We start from the raw sequence: 15,760 nt of genomic DNA, 5'->3' as shown, positions 1-15,760 counted from the left end.
ATGTTGAAAGACCCAGCCACGTTTCATCTTCAATGCCCTTGCTGATGGAAGGAGGTTTTCACTCAAAATCTCATGATACATGGCCCCATTCATTCTTTCATGTACCCGGATCAGTCGTCCTGGCCCCTTTGCAGAGAAACAGCCCCAAAACATGATGTTTCCACCACCATGCTTTACAGTAGGTATGGTGTTTGATGGATGCAACTCAGTATTCTTTTTCCTCCAAACACGACAAGTTGTGTTTCTACCAAACAGTTCCAGTTTGGTTTCATCAGACCATAGGACATTCTCCCAAAACTCCTCTGGATCATCCAAATGCTCTCTAGCAAACTTCAGACGGGCCCGGACATGTACAGGCTTAAGCAGTGGGACACGTCTGGCACTGCAGGATCTGAGTCCATGGTGGCGTAGTGTGTTACTTATGGTAGGCCTTGTTACATTGGTCCCAGCTCTCTGCAGTTCATTCACTAGGTCCCCCCGCGTGGTTCTGGGATTTTTGCTCACCGTTCTTGTGATCACCCTGACCCCACGGGGTGGGATTTTGCGTGGAGCACCAGATCGAGGGAGATTATCAGTGGTCTTGTATGTCTTCCATTTTCTAATTATTGCTCCCACAGTTGATTTCTTCACTCCAAGCTGGTTGGCTATTGCAGATTCAGTCTTCCCAGCCTGGTGCAGGGCTACAATTTTGTTTCTGGTGTCCTTTGACAGCTCTTTGGTCTTCACCATAGTGGAGTTTGGAGTCAGACTGTTTGAGGGTGTGCACAGGTGTCTTTTTATACTGATAACAAGTTTAAACAGGTGCCATTACTACAGGTAATGAGTGGAGGAAAGAGGAGACTCTTAAAGAAGAAGTTACAGGTCTGTGAGAGCCAGAAATCTTGATTGCTTGTTTCTGACCAAATACTTATTTTCCACCATAATATGCAAATAAAATGAAAAAAAAACAGACAATGTGATTTTCTGAATTTTTTTTTCTCAGTTTGTCTCCCATAGTTGAGGTCTACCTATGATGTAAATTACAGACGCCTCTCATCTTTTTAAGTGGTGGAACTTGCACTATTGCTGACTGACTAAATACTTTTTTGCCCCACTGTATATATAAATGCTATATTTGAGTCATGGACCCTTTAAGTATATACTGAAAATTAAATCTTAAAAGCTATTTCTGCTAACACGTTATGATTCAGTAATTCTTGGTGTATTGTTTGCTACGCTTGCCAATAACTTGACCTGTAATGGATATTTGCATAACCAGCTTGCAGCTGCTAAGAACAAATAATGAAAGTTCTAGGCATTATCTTGTGACCAAAAGCCATTGTTCCTGTACTGATAAGCCATGAGGCAACAACTTGGCAAGCACCTTATTTTTTCACTTTAAAAACCGACTGATCTTCCTGTAATAAAGGAGATGAACCCATTTTCGACACAAACACGTCCGGTGTATTTTTCTTGCATGTACATGTTCTCACATATAATTTGGCCACAGACAATTAAGAAGGGTCTCACCCTAGTGGGACAACCATAACAGACCAAAGAATTTTGATGCATCTAGGTTCCTGACAAAATTTCCCTGTCTGGAAAGTAAACGGGTCTGGAAGCCAGAAGAACAAGAGAAGATACTGTCTTGGATGGTTGATAAGGCCTCAACGCAAGTTTCTAGTGTGGGGAAGGTGACTTGATGGACAGACTTGACTAGAAGTAGGAGGGGACGATGTGTGCGCTACAGACGGAGATTGGCAATGACAGAAAGGTAACAGCAGGGAGAGACAGAAAAGGGAGTGCAGTACCGAAATTTGACCACAAGATGGCAGGGGGAGTGTAGTTCAGGACTTAACATCAGCTTGCGGCTATAGAAACTGCTTAGTCATGGGGGCGGGGAGATAGGAACCCAGGAGGGGAATTCCCAGTGAGAGAGGGGATAAATAGGACTGGTTGGGGTTTCAGAGAGGCTAGTCATGGGAGGAGCTCAACAGATGAAGACTCAGGACAGAAGATGGGAAACGGTGATGAGCTCGACCAGGGGACTGACAGGAGAAGACAGTCAGGGGGGTGGCCCTGACACAACATACCGCAGGACAGATGAGGCCCCGGGGGTACCGATTGGACGACGACCTCGGGCAGGTGAAGCGCTGGCGGTAGATTGGTCTACGACAGCCCCAGCGAAAGATCCATGAGGGACGTCATCACGACCAAAGGAAAGGTGAAAGGTACCCGGGCCTGGAAATGGAGAGCTGCAAAGAAACTGCGGTGCATGGCTAAGGTCATCAGGAGGATGGCCAACAAACCCAGATCTGTTACAACTGAATTCTGCCTCCGTCTCGTCTTTGCATCATCCGGTCGTGGTAAGCAGTGGACCACCCGCCAATTCAGCCCCCTACCACACTAGCAGCACCCAATCATCCATGACAAAACAGTCTCCTGTCCATACAGGGAATGCTGGGTCAGCCTAATCTCAATCTGTTCCTAGTTCATCACCCTGTGAAGAGTCGCAGGAAACATTTGACCCCAATCTTGGCCACTCCGAGGATCTGTTTGGTCCATTTCCTTTTGTTGCCTCTGGCCTCTCACCGCGCGACATTGAAGAGGAACGTGAGGTATCGTCTGTTGATGATGGCCAAATATTTGAAACCCCACGGCCAGAAGAAAGCCACTTTCATCCACATGATATACCAGGTGAAGAGATGGAGGATGATGGTGATGACACACAGTTGCCATCTGGGCAGTCGCCAATATCAACATGTAAGGAGGATGACATGGACTACGAGGTGGTTGATGATGAGAACACCGATCTGACCTGAACCGTTGGCACGCAGAGCCATCACAGCAGCACAGAGGAAGAAGGTGGATACGTAGCACCAACATAGGCACCAAGGGCTACTGGTTTGAGCAGAGTGTGAAGTGTGTCAACTGTTGCCAAGAGCAATCCCTCTGCGCCCCAAGTCAAGGCAAGGGTGCGTTTAGCCACTGTCAGGAAAAAATTTTTCCGTAGTCCTTCTGAACCAAATGTCATCTGTAGCATCTGCCATAGGAAGCTGAGCAGAGGCCAAGGCAAAGGCATCAAAAGCACCACCACTATGTGGAAGCACATGGCAGCCCAGCACCCTAGTCGGTGGGTTGAACAACAGGGTCCAAATCGATGTCTGCGGGTCAAACCACTGCCATGTGGCCTGTGATCTGTCCTTCCCAATCTGCTGGCCAGGATGCAGGTGATCATCATACCTCTTGCTCACAAGGTGTGGTTGCACAGACACAGGACACAACAAGCTCATCCACTTGTTTGTACCAGGAAAGCGTCCAATTGTCTGTGCCCCAGATGTAAGAAAGGAGGTGTAAATACCAAGCCACGCACCCACAAGCACAAATACTGAACGCGCACATTGCCAAGTTGCTAGCTGTGGAGATGTTGCCGGTTAGGCTGGTGGGGACACAGTCTTTCTGTGATCTGTTGGCTGTGGCTGCCCCACGATACTCGGTTCCCAGCCGGCACTATTTTTCCCGATGTGATGTCCCAGCGTTACACCAGCACGTCTTAGTCTAAAGCGTGATCTCACCAACGCCGTAACCGGGAAGATCCACCTTACAACAGACATGTGGACAAGTACATGTGGCCAGGGACTGTTACATCTCTGTCACGGCACACTCGCTCAACCTGGAGGAGGGTGGGACAAAGTCTCAAACTGGACCATCACATATCCTACCCAGTACCCACGCCACAAATAGAGGGCCCAACCTCAATCAAGGTATCTGCCTCATCATATACGTCCTGTCTCCCCTCTTCCTCCTCCTCCACCTCGTCATCCTATGCTGAATTACCCTCCACATCACTCCCAAGTTGGGAGCTGTGCAGTAGCGCATCGGTAAAGCGGCAACATGCTCTGCTAAAGCTGATCTGCTTAGGTGAAACGCCACACACTGCAGCAGAGCTGTGGCAAGGACTAAAACAACAAACCGATCAGTGGCTCTCCCCACTGCAACTCCAACCTGGTCTGGTTGTCTGTGACAATGGGTGTAACCTGGAGGCGGCTTTAAAGCTCGGGAAGCTGGTCCACGTGCCATGCATGGCTCACGTGCTGAACCTAGTGGTGCAGAAATTTATAAAAACATACAAAGACTTGCTGTACCTACTGTACTTAAGAAGGTGCGCTGTATTTGCGCCCATTTCTGCCATTCCTCAAACGCTCTTGTCGGTCTTGCAGCGCTTCAAAAGCAATTTAATTTGCCAAACCACTGACTCATTTGCGACCTGCCAACATGGCGGAACTCAACATATCATATGTTGGCAAGGATAAGTGAGCAGCATAGGGCACTTGTTGAATACCAGCTTAAACATGCCCGTCACACTGAGATTCAGCAAAGACACAAAGCAACTGTCGAGTGGGTGTGGATCGCTGATATTTGTGTGGTGCTTGGTAACTTTGAGTACTGCACCAAGCTTGTGAGCGGTGATCAGGCTATTATCATCGTAACCATCCTTATGCTATGTCTGCTGAAAAAATCACTGCAGAATCTAAAAATGGAATCTTTGTGTGCCCAACAGCTGGGTATGGAGCAAGATTTCACAATGGGTGATCCTACCCAGCCAATATCATCAGACAACATTGGGGGATGAAGATGATAAAAACGAGGAGGGAGAGGACTTATTTTGCACTGGAACCGAGGGGACACCTCATGCTACAGAGGGGAATCCCAACCCCAGCTTCATGTCTGTCCAGCATGGGTGGGCTGGAGAGGAGGAGGTAGAGGAGAGTCAGTATGAGGAGAGGATGGGTATTGTTTCTCCTGGGGTCACAGAAGATTTGCCTCTTTGCAGCTTAGCACACATGGCACACTTCATATCTGACTGTCTGTGCCAAGACCCTCACGTAATCCATATTTTCAATAGCAACCTATACTGGTTGGCAACCTTTCTAGACCCACGGTACAAGGACAAATTTCCTTCGCTACTGTTGCAGTCACCAAGGGGTTTCACAATTGAATTCTTCAAAAGGGCCGTTGTTGATCATTTGATGGCAACAGCACCCTCAGACACCGCTGCTAGCAGAGGTACCAACTCTGTGCAACAGCATGCATTAATGGGGAGAGACACGCCAAGCAGGTCCAAAAGAGGTGGTGGTAAAATGTCCACAAACTGGGCCATTTTAATAAACCGGCTCATCACCAAGGACTAGCTGGAACAGTAACAATGTCAAGGAGGGAGAAGTTGAACAAGATGGTCAACGACTATCTAAGTGACCATACCTGTGTCCTTCCTGATGCTTCTGTTCCGTTTAATTACTGGGTATCCAAGCTGCATAGTTGGCCAGACATCTCCTTATATGCCTTGGAGGTGCTGGCCTGCCCTGCTGCTAGTGTGATGTCAGTGTGTTTTCAGTGCCGCTGGGGCAATCATCACAGATACACGCACACAGTTGACTACAGAGAATGCAGACAGCTTCTTTCTAAGAAGCCTTATGGATCAGCTTCCCAATGGCAGTCTAGTGGCAGTAGCCGCCTTACAGGAGCTAAGTCCAGTCAGAATTCTAAGTCCGGCAAGTCCTCAGGCTGCAGAGTCATCGGCTGGGAAGGACCCCCCACAGATTATGGTACCACTCACTTACTTACAGACCGTGGGTAAGTGATCTCCTTGAAAGTTCACTTGGCTATATATTGTCTCCCCTCAGGTTCCGCAAAAACCAATCACGGAGTGTGCTGAATGTGGGGTTCCACTCCCTGATGGCCACGGGAAAAGGCTGTGCAGCCCGTGCATCCAGAACTTAGTAGCGGAAGAGACTCTAGACTTGACCACCACTCTGAGGGAGTTAGTCAGACAGGAGGCAGGGGTACAGTTAAAGCCCTATCATAGGAAAGACGGGTTACGAAGGTAGAACCCAGGCTCCCGATTTCAGATTCAGGGAGCGACTCAGGGGAACTAAAATCAGATTCGTCCCCTTCATCCTCGTCGTCTTCAGAGGCCAGAGGAGGTCTCTCATGCTTTCCGCTCGATCAGATAAATCGGCGGGTGAAAGCAGTGATCAGTACTATGGGGATTGAGGCGCCTCAGTCAGAAAGATCAATGCAGGATCTTACGTTTAAAGGACTAGACGAGAAGACTCGCAGATCCTTTCCAGTCGTTGATAAAATAGATTCCCCAATTACTCGGGAATGGAAAAAACCCGAAAGAAAGGGATCCTTACCGTTAGCATTTAAAAGGAGGTACCCGTTTGAGGAAACAGCATCAGCCGCATGGGATAAAGCCCCAAAGCTTGATGCAGCGGTGGCCAAAGCTTGTAAATGAACCTCTCTACCATTCGAGGACTTAGGTAGTTTAAAAGATCCGCTAGACAGAAGGGCTGATGTGTTCCTTAAGGGGTCTTGGGAAACTTCAGCAGGATCTCTTAGGCCAGCTATTGCAGCCACGTCTACAACCCGGTCTCTGATGGTGTGGTTAGACCGCCTAGAGGAACAGCTCAGGGACAAGGTTCCCAAGGAAGAAATTTATCCTCCCTTCCTATGATCCAGCGGCGTTTCTTTCAGACTCATCAGCGGACTCTGTAAAACTAGCGGCCAGATCGGCGGCCCTGTCTAATGCTGCCCGCAGAGCCATATGGCTGAAGTGTTGGCCAGGGGACATGCAGGCTAGATCAAAGCTGTGCAATATCCCATGCGAAAGGGGACATCTAGTTGACTCGGTGCTTGATGAGTTATTGGAAAAAGCGGGCGATGGCAAAAAAACGGTTCCCTTACTTGGGAAGACCCCATACGGGGGGGGACTCTAATAGAAGGTGGTTTGACCAAAGAAGGTCGAATAGAGGGAACCAGATACGACAGCAGCAGGAAGAAAGGTAGAGGATGTATGTTCAATTCCTCCCGTGACCGCAGAAAGCCGCAATGACTGACGGACCAGGTCGGAGGCAGGCTTTTACACTTCTATCCGGCCTGGACAAATATTTCAAATAGCCATTGGATTCGGAGCGTCATTAAGACGGGGCTAAAGGGTTAAAATTTGAGGGGAGTCCTGGTGGAAGTTCCAAGGGTACAAAGAGGTAAGGAATTCTACTCCTCCCTCTTTTTGGTCAAGAAGCCAGATGGCTCCTTCCGTACTATCATAAATCTCAAAGGCCTCAATAATTTTATTTTAATTCGCTCCTACAAGATAGAGTCAGTTAAATCTGCCATAAAGCTATTATTCAACGGAGGTTTCATGGTGGTCTTAGACCTTAATGACACTTACTATCTCGTCCCGATACTCGCAGACCACCAGCAGTTTCAAAGCGTAGCGGTTTCATTAGGTGGAATAGTAAGCCATTTCCAATTCGGAGCACTTCCCTTCGAGGTTGCTGTTGCACTTCGAGTTTTTACTAAGATAATGGCAGAAGTTATGGCACATTTACATGAACAGGATATTCTTGTGATCTCTTATCTAGATGATCTGCTAATTGTGAGACACGCGGAATTACATTGCACCGCACAATTAGGAAAATTAATATCCAGCCTTCATGAGCTGTGATGGATTATAAATTTCAAAAAATCACAGTTGCAGCCCCTGGAACTGCAGCAGTTCCTTGGCCTTGTCCTCGATTCCAAGATACGAGAATATTGGTTACCAGAGACAAAAGTGGACAGTATTCCGCGACAAACACTCGGGGCAATACATAACCCTTCGGTCATTCTAAGGGGGGCAATGTCACTACTAGGCTCACTCACTTCATGTATACCCACGGTTCTCTGGGCCCAATACCACACCAGAACCCTGCAGTGGGACATGTTGCACAACACTTGTTGGCTAGAAGGTCCCCTAGAGAGATAAATTATCCTCAGATCAATCACAACGAATGTGGACACACATACCATACCTGCGTAGAGAGGTTCCCTGGGTAAATCATATCTCCCGAGCAGAGGTGGATTAAGGGTAGCCAGGGCCCCGGGCTGTTCAGACTCTGTGGGCCCCTCGGTCTTGTGACGGGGTCGGGAAAGTCACTAGTTTTCATGACGCATACAGTGCGTCAAGGGGCAGGAAGGGGTTAAATACTGAGGTAAAAAACTCAGCAAATACACAACATGTGCACGAAGCCTCACAAATACTGAGGTAAAAACACCAAATGTGTGTCCATGAGGTCTCACAAATACTGAGCAAAAAACTCACCAAACACTCAGCGTGTGCACGCGGCCTTATAAATACTAAGGTAAAAGCTCACCAAACACTCAGCGTGTGCACGAGGCCTTACAAATACTGGAAGGCTTCCACCCAACATCTAGTTCTGACTCACCTGTACCTAACATTTAAACCAGCTAATAGTCTGCCATCACCTGCTGACCTGGACCCATGACCTGTTAGATAAGTTACTTCACATGGGTCACACAGAAGCTTCTGCTTCATGAACTTCCCAGAAGAAGCAGCCTACGATGTGCAGCCTGTGGCCGGATACGCAGAAAGAGACGCTCCTTGTCACAGGCTGTGCCCAACATGGCAGCAGAGGGGTTAACGCCACAGACAAGTCACCGTCTCCTCACACACTGGACACGACGCTGCATCTGGTGACGAACAAGCGCACAATGCGCAATGTTAGTCATGTCCCAGATGTTCAGCATGTGGAGGACCAAGGGGGAACAAAAAAGACCCCAGGATTGGAACAGAAGCATGGGAAAGTGGATGGCGGTCAGAGGGGAAGGGTTTATATAGGGGACGGAGTAAGTAAATTATATATATATATATACACACACACACACACACACACACACATATTACTACATGCGGGCAGCTCACACATGCACAATCCTCAGGTTGTATAACGTTCAACTGGTGAAAATATTTCTCTCAGTAGGCCAAGAAAGAAATGTGGCAGGAATAAATTACACCTCATAGTAACTTATGTGTGAGGCAGAGGTGACAAGACCCGCCATCTCTTGCCCACCTTACTAGAGGCGCCCACTGCCCACATATAACAAAGTTGATGGAAACAGACGACTTTCACTATGATGATTGGTTACCGGCTGTCTGTGTATGGACACCTTCCCATAGAAAGGGTTAAATCATGGCTACAATGTAACAATGTTACGACCCCTAAGTGTCACCAGCTACTACTGACCCCAGGACCTCCCCACCACCCACTATGGAGATGACTGGACTCCCTGGATAATGCTATTCCACACTGAGGTACCGCCATAACTCGGCTGAGATACACCCTAGAAGAGTAGTATTGCAAGAAGTATCCCTGCATGAAGTGAGTGAACTTGCAGCTACCGCCCCCTGAGAAGCATGGAGGAGCCAGGTCTTACCTGCACCCCCGGCAGGCCGGGCAGCCCTGGGGACTGACTCATCCTGCTGTACACCAGATCCCTCTGCACAGTCCTTGAATTGCGCTCCACACAGAGGCGGGGATCCCTCCTGCACGCCTGGGCGCCCCTCTCCGTGCCAGTCTGGGAGCAGCAGAGATTTCAGGGGGCAGAAAGTTTGGCAGCAGGAAGAGATTTGCTGTATTACTGAGCTTGTGATGATGATTTCCGGATGCGGAGAGGACATGTATGACAGCTAGTCCTGGCCGCCGCTCACTGTCATTTCTGCGCTGCTGCTCGATCACACAAAACTAGACCAGGAAACAAGGAGAGAGTTAGGCTATGTGCACACGTGCGGATTTTTCGTGGAATTTTCCGCGGCAATTCCGCAACTCCCTGCCGCGGGAAATACCCAAAAAAATTTGCATGCTGATTGACAGGTTGGTCACACTCGTCAAGCATAGTGTTTGACAAGCGTGACCAACTTTTTTTTACTATTGAGGCTGCCTATGCGGCATCAGTAGTAAAAGATATATAATGTTAAAAATAATTTAAAAAAAATCGTGATATTCTCACCTTCCGGCGTCTCCCATAGCGTTCCCGATCATCGCGATGCTCCTGTCAGCTCCCGGTCCCAGTGATGCCTTGCGCGACAATGACCTCTGATGATGTAGCATCACGCGAGACCGCTATGTCATCACAGGTCATTGCCGCGCAAGGCATCACTGGGAATGGGAGCTGCCGGGAGCATCACTGAGACCTGGGGACACCGGAAGGTGAGAATATCAACGATTTTTTATTTTAATTCTTTTTTTTGCCAGGGATAAGGTACCCAGAGTTTGGAGGACAGTCTCCTCTCCTCCAGACCCTGGGTACCATCCGCACATTTTCCACAAAAAGAATGAGCCTGCTGCATATTTTTCCACGATGTGATATAGCAACGGAAATGTGGCGCTCCTAGGAGTATGGTCGCCACACTGGCTTTGCCTTCCTCCAGGGGAGGGTAATGCCAGGCTTGGAAGCAGTGATGGACCTCTCCAGCAGGTTACCTAATGCATGCAACACAGTTCCACTCCAGGCCAGCAGGGGGAACTCTGAACCAGGAAGTGAGGGGAGGAGTGCTCTCTGAGGGCCAAGAGGAAGGAGTGATCAGTTAGTTGAAGGAGGTCCATGTGTGCAGACGTGTGGAGAGAAGTGGAGGTTGAGCTCCGGGTGGAGAGTGGAGAGCTCCCTCACCGCAAGAGCGCAAGAACTGGAGCCTGGTCTCCACGGTGGTCCGGATACTGACGGTCCTGCCACAGATACCTGAGGAGTAGGAGGCTGTAAATGCCCTGCTCCCATCTATGACTTGAGGGCACAACAGCAGCTTGGATAGAGAGCCAGGACTCAGGAGAGGAGTCCCCGAGAGAGGCTACAGCTGTCTGCCGTGCAAGTGAGGTTCTGAGAACATCTGTCAGGAGGCATTTCAGAGTAACTAAGTACTGGAGTGCTTCACATTACAAAGCGCTAGGAAGGAGACTGCACAGCCCTTCTGATAAGAGAGAATCCTGATCTGCTTCCAGGCTAACCTGCTCCAATACCATCTGTAATCAGGACCCTGGACTGCATATATCAAGTAAAGGTACAGAAACTGCAACCGCTGTGTCTTTGTCTGCTTCCTACCCTTCCGGCACTGCTACATAACCGTGCCAGCTACACTTACACTGCCCTGGGACTACAGTTCCACCTGTGGGGAGCTACACCATCTTGCTGCATCACACCATCAGTCCCAGCGGATCTGTGTGCAGCGTTGGCCTAACATCATACTTGCCAAACACCATGGGTGGCGTCACGAACCATTCCTATAAACTATTCCACAACCCTCCACTTTATTGGGCGCCCAGGGCCACGGATCGGGTCACCGCCACTGCAGCACAACCCCCTGACACAGGCCCGGTACCGAGCACCCCACAGCCCTGGGAGGGTGACCCAACTTGGCGTCATGAACAGGATTACGGAGCCCGGTATCCCCGTGTCCTGTGTGCCATAGTGTTATGAATGAGTCACCGAAGGAGGAAAAAACAAAAATACAAGCTAAGTCCAGAAAACCGGAGAGGTTGGTAGCTATCGGATTGCAGACCCCTGATCCTATCCACAACGATTAACAGTAGCCGTGGGGGGTTCCTACGATGCCCTAGACCCCTCGATCACAGCCGGAGAACTAAATAGGCCTAAAGAAAGAAAGGGGAAATCTAAACTGCCCCAGAGCAGACCCCAAAGCAATAGGCAGCCCCCAACATATAATGACAGTGAAGCAAGATGAAAACACTAACACAGATAGAAAGATAGGTTGAGCAAACGATGGGGCCCAAGCTAACTAAAAAGGACAGGACAGAAAAGCTGCTGTCTGCAATACATAAAAAACCCTACCAAAAAAATGTCCCAACCGTCTGATAGGAAAAACAGGCCCTGAAGTTGCTAGGACTTCAAAAAGACTATATCAGCACTCAAGTAAATTCTGAAGACAGAGCAAAGAGACAAACTGATCAGAGACAAAAATGGAACTCAGCATACCCCAGACCGGGGATGGCTGAACTCCAAAAAACAAGGTAAACAAAACAAAACTAATAAGTTCAATAGCAGAGCAAAAACTTATCTTTGGGAAGCAGGAATCAGACTGGTCTCCAAGAATCCAGCAGAGAAATCACCAGTGACTCAGAAGGGCGTCGGCTGACTTATATCCAGTCAGAATATCCTGTTAGGCTGGAGTCACACTGGTGAGGAATACGGGTGCGTGAGAGGCGCAAAAAGCACGCTTTAGACACGGACCAATGATTCTCTATGGGGTACCTCGCACCAGCCGTATATTTCTCCTCCGTATCCTACGCTCCGTGCCAATCGCAGCATGCCGTAGTACGCCAATGCAAGTCTATGGGTGCGCAAAAAATACGGATTACACACGGACCACACATGTGACCTGCGAGAAATACGCACCCGGTGTCTTTTAGCAAAGCCGGCAATTCAGTGCACGATACAGTAAACTCACACTGACTGTTTTAATAAAGAAATGAAAGAATAGATATAGACACATAGAATACACATATATATATATATATATATATATATATATATGCATTCTATGTGTCTATATCTATTCTTTCATTTCTTTATTAAAACTGTCATAGGGCTCCATTATATGTCCATTTTGCAAGCCTGCGAGAAAATCTCACCATACGGATGCCATACGGATTCCATACGGATGCTGACATGCGCAAAATACACGACCACACCTTGATTACGGATGACATACGGAGCACTGTTTAGGGGTCTGTCATCCGTATTACGCATGTAAAATACTGACCGTATTTTACGCAGGTTAGTGTGACTCCAGCCTTACCCAGTCATCATCTACCAGATCAGGTGTTTGGTAATCAGCCTCACTACCTTCCTTCACCAGAAGAGGGAGTTCATCAGACATCGACGGTGAAGGGGAAAATGAACTCACAACACATAGACTGTGTTTGTGAAAAGACTGTGTGTTGAATTTGGCGCCAGCTGCCGCCATTGCCACGCTGATTGGCGCGCGCGGGAAGAAAGAGGGGTGGCCTTCGTGGGTGGAGCCTGCTGCAGAGCGCGAAGAGGAGAAGTGCCGCTCGGGAAGAGAGGACAGCAGGCGAGAGGGGGAGGAGCTGAGGTCTACAGCCCAGAGCATCGGGCCTGTGAAGCGGCCGCCAGAGAACTCACGCAACCCCCCGGCCCTAGCTAATGTTAACTAGGGGGGAGAGAGGATATCCGATCCGAGCGGCAATGCAGGGGCGGGCGCCGCCGCCAACCCTGCAGCACCGCCAGGAGGAGGAGCGCCTGCCGCACCGGTCCCCATAATGCCGCTGTCTATGCCCTATATACCGGGAGCGGCCTGGCTGCCGCAGAACTCGGGTGAGTCACATACCCTGAGTGAATTTAAAGAAAGACTGTACAGCTTGTTTAAGGTTTACCCTCTGTCTGAAGACCAGAAAGTGAATTTCCTGATTGGCCAGCTAACGGGTGCAGCACTGAGGGAGGTGAAAGCCTGGCAGGCCACCGATAAAGAGACTGTTGCAATGGTCCTGGCCAAGCTGAGAAGCACTTTTGACACCTGTACTGCAGCTGAGATCAAGATGCAGGTTCTTTGGCTGTATACAGAGGGCACAAGACAGTATCAGAGACTATGTCCTCAACCTGCAGGAGGCGCTGTGAGCAGTCAAGCAAGTTGATTCTGACAGTGTGAAGGAAGAAGACAAACTGTTGAAGGAGCAGTTCATTGAAGGACTCCTGTCCAGTACCCACAGGGGGCAGTTACACATCCTAACCCTGCAAGACCCTGATCTGAACTTTGCTGATTTCAAGGACAGGGCTATTCGGGTACTGCAGGAACCCACTGACAGCCGTCCAGTGCCCCAAAGGCACCTAGCGATCACCTACCACCAGGAAACAACGCCTTTTCCTTCCATTCCTGTGGAGGCTGATGCCCAGACCCTGGATAAAGATCCAACAGAGGAGCTGCGTCTTCAGGACCAGGAGTTGACCAAAGGGATGGCTGCACTTACCAAGACCGTGCAGTCACTACAGATGTCCTCCAAAGAAAAGATCCAGCTTGCTTCCAGTCCAGAGGATGTTCCGTGGCTCCGGAGGAGGAGAACCCTGCCACTTCGAGGAAGGAACAACGATCGCTATGACCAGGACAGATGTCCCATCTGTCGCCGCTGTTACAAGGCAGGTCATCTTGCAAGGTACTGTCCTTTAAACGAGCAAACCCTGGGGCAGAGGGCCAACCCCCAGGAGTAGGATCACCAGGCCCAAGGAACTGGAGAGCCAAGTATGTGGGAGGGAGACCAATCCTTCCTGTGGTGATTGATGGTATCCCCATGAACGCTTTGCTGGACACTTGCTCCCAAGTGATCACTATGCCGTACATTCTTTACAAGAGGTACTGGGCTGATTCTGAACTCACCCGTGGCCCCACTGATGAACTGACAGTAGTTGCCAGTAATGGTCAGACTTTGCCGCAGATAGGATGCAAGGAAATTGCTGTTAAAGTGGGGAGGGTGGAGTTGAAATCGCAAGGTCTGATAGTAGTGGATATTGATCGACGTGAATGTAATCCCATGATGACTCTTGGTACAAATGTATTTGAAAACTGTCTTTCCGAGGTTATTGTCTTGTTGCAACAGGTGGCTGAGACTGCTTGTACCAGTGAACCACGAGTCCTGCAGAAGGAGATCCGAGCCCTGATGCAAAGACAACAGGTAGAACTCTCCGGTGGAGAGATTGGCAGCGTCAGAGTGAGTGATGCATTCCCCATTGTAATACCCCCCAGATGTGAAATGCTGGTTTGGTGTCGGGCGGCCATAGGTCTCAGAGGGCAGGATTACCAGGCATTGGTAGAGCCAGTATATTCTGATAGCAGGCCCACTGTCCTGACAGCCAGAGGGGTGGTTGATGTGCGAAAGGGGAGATTACCTGTACGCCTTTTGAATTGTGGGGAGGAGGAAGCCACAATACCTCGGTACACCTCAGTTGCTAAGCTGCTCCCTGTTAATAACAACTCATTGCAGGCAGCAGAGCCTTTGGTCTCATCCGATCAGGTGGAGGACAATGGCCCTGTAAAGCAGCTAGAAGAGTAGTGCAAGCAACTGCAGGTGGGAAATGACTCTACACCTTCATACCAGAGAAATGGGGTTTACAGAGTGACACAAGAGTATGAGCGGGTATTCAGCAAACACCCACTAGATTTTGGGCAGGCAAAAGGGGTTCAACATCATATCCCCACTGGGAACCATCCACCCATTAAGGAGAGGTACAGACCTCTGCCCCCAACACAGTACCAATGTGCTAAGAGTATGTTGAAAGAGATGAAGGAAGCAGGGGTCATTAGGGACAGTTGTAGCCCATGGGCATCCCCAATAATGTTTGTAAAGAAAAAGGATGGTATCATGAGAATGTGTGTTGATTACAGGAAAATTAACAGTATTGCACATAAAGATGCCTACCCATTGCCTAGAATTGAGGAATCATTAGCTGCACTTAAAACTGCTAATTATTTTTCCACCTTGGATCTCACCAGTGGGTATTGGCAGGTTCCCGTGGCAGAGGCAGACAAGGAAAAAAACACATTTACCACTCCAATGGGTCTCTGTGAGTTCAATTTTATGTCATTTGGCCTCTGCACTGCTCCAGGGACATTTCAATGGCTGATGGAGTGCTGCCTGGGACACATGAACTTTGAGACAGTCCTGTTGTACCTGGATAATGTCATCATTTTCTCCAAAACCTATGAAGAGCATCTGGAACACCTGGCTGAAGTGTTTGAAGCTTTGTCCAATTTTGGCCTGAAGGTGAAGCCTTCCAAATGCCACCTCCTGAAGCCCAAGGTACAGTACCTCGGTCATGTGGTCAGTGCAGAAGGTGTGGCACCAGATCCTGACAAGGTCACAGTCATCCGGGACTGGACGAAGCCCAGCAATCTCCATGAGGAACGCCAATTCCT

General features: G+C 49.0%; 1 protein-coding gene across 5 annotated transcripts in view; it reads left to right on the top strand.

Moving 5' to 3' along the window:
- The window catches only part of LOC141094197 (uncharacterized), a 124,507-nt gene that overhangs the window by 60,479 nt on the left and 48,268 nt on the right, over window positions 1-15,760 (top strand). The window lies entirely within an intron of this gene.

The sequence above is a fragment of the Dendrobates tinctorius genome, unplaced genomic scaffold (assembly GCF_039654945.1).
Source record: "Dendrobates tinctorius isolate UK_male_01 unplaced genomic scaffold, ASM3965494v1 ptg000063l, whole genome shotgun sequence".
Classification (NCBI taxonomy): domain Eukaryota; kingdom Metazoa; phylum Chordata; class Amphibia; order Anura; family Dendrobatidae; genus Dendrobates; species Dendrobates tinctorius.
Note: the sequence above shows the minus strand (reverse complement) of the source record. Positions and strands in the feature narration are given on the sequence as shown.